At 37.2% G+C, this 862-nt stretch overlaps 1 long non-coding RNA gene across 1 annotated transcript in view; it reads right to left on the bottom strand.

Annotated features, from left to right (window-relative positions):
- The window catches only part of LOC122547483, an 11,309-nt gene extending 10,863 nt beyond the window's left edge, over positions 1-446 (bottom strand). The window contains exon 1 of the long non-coding RNA XR_006311012.1: positions 364-446. This is a non-coding gene — a long non-coding RNA (uncharacterized LOC122547483). The remainder of the gene's footprint in view (positions 1-363) is intronic.
- Between the last annotated feature and the right edge of the window lie 416 nt (positions 447-862).

The following is an 862-nucleotide window of genomic DNA, read 5'->3' as shown; positions in this document are numbered from 1 at the left end:
GTCAGGACTGTCCTATTTAGAGTCATAGAGTTGTACAGCATGGAAACAGTCCCTTTGATGGACTGTTATTCAATAGCTGATGTTTCTGCTTGAGGTCTGTTCACTCATGCCAGAAGCACAGGTGAAATATTCCACTTTTGCAGCTCATGATCTTCTGACGATTAAAATTAACATTTGGAATAATTAAAGAATAGCAATAATTTTTGCTTACTCACTGCCAGGAAGTGCTGGAGGTACAAGCCAAAAAATATTTCAAAACGCACTTGCTAGTTGATTTAAACTGCATTCAACATATTTATTCTATGTTTACTGTACGTCATGATCATTTCACAAGTTAGTAAATTAACATTGCATTGCATTTACCTCTTCATTTGTATCATCTCGAAGTCGTTGCCCCACTGATGCAGGAACAAGCAAAGAACGTAAATCATTTTGACGTTCATTAAACAGCGTCTCCGCCGTTTCACGTGCCCTGCTTTCCACTTCCTCCATTATCAATTTTTCTTGTATTTCTTTACACATGGCATCATGTCGGTACTTGTAATAATAATTCTTTATGTTCCAGCAAGAGCAGTAACTAAGACAGGAGATGATAAGCAGGACGACGAGGAATACGAAAATGAAAATGCTGCCAACAAGCTGTTCAGGCGTGGGTGGAAAAGAAAAGATATTTCAACAACAGCCATTCACCAGAACTATTCCATTGCTTTCATTATGCCTTTTTCTGTCAACTTATTTGCCTAAGAGTATATGGCTAAAAGGGTTTCAAATAAACTTTCAAGACTACTTTTCCTGCAATGGAGGATTCTATTGAAACATCTGGATCACCAAATCTCTCTTTAAATTCCAAGCAAATAGTTTT

This window comes from Chiloscyllium plagiosum, unplaced genomic scaffold, assembly GCF_004010195.1.
Source record: "Chiloscyllium plagiosum isolate BGI_BamShark_2017 unplaced genomic scaffold, ASM401019v2 scaf_7578, whole genome shotgun sequence".
NCBI lineage: Eukaryota > Metazoa > Chordata > Chondrichthyes > Orectolobiformes > Hemiscylliidae > Chiloscyllium > Chiloscyllium plagiosum.
This window is presented reverse-complemented; position numbering and strand designations above follow the sequence as displayed.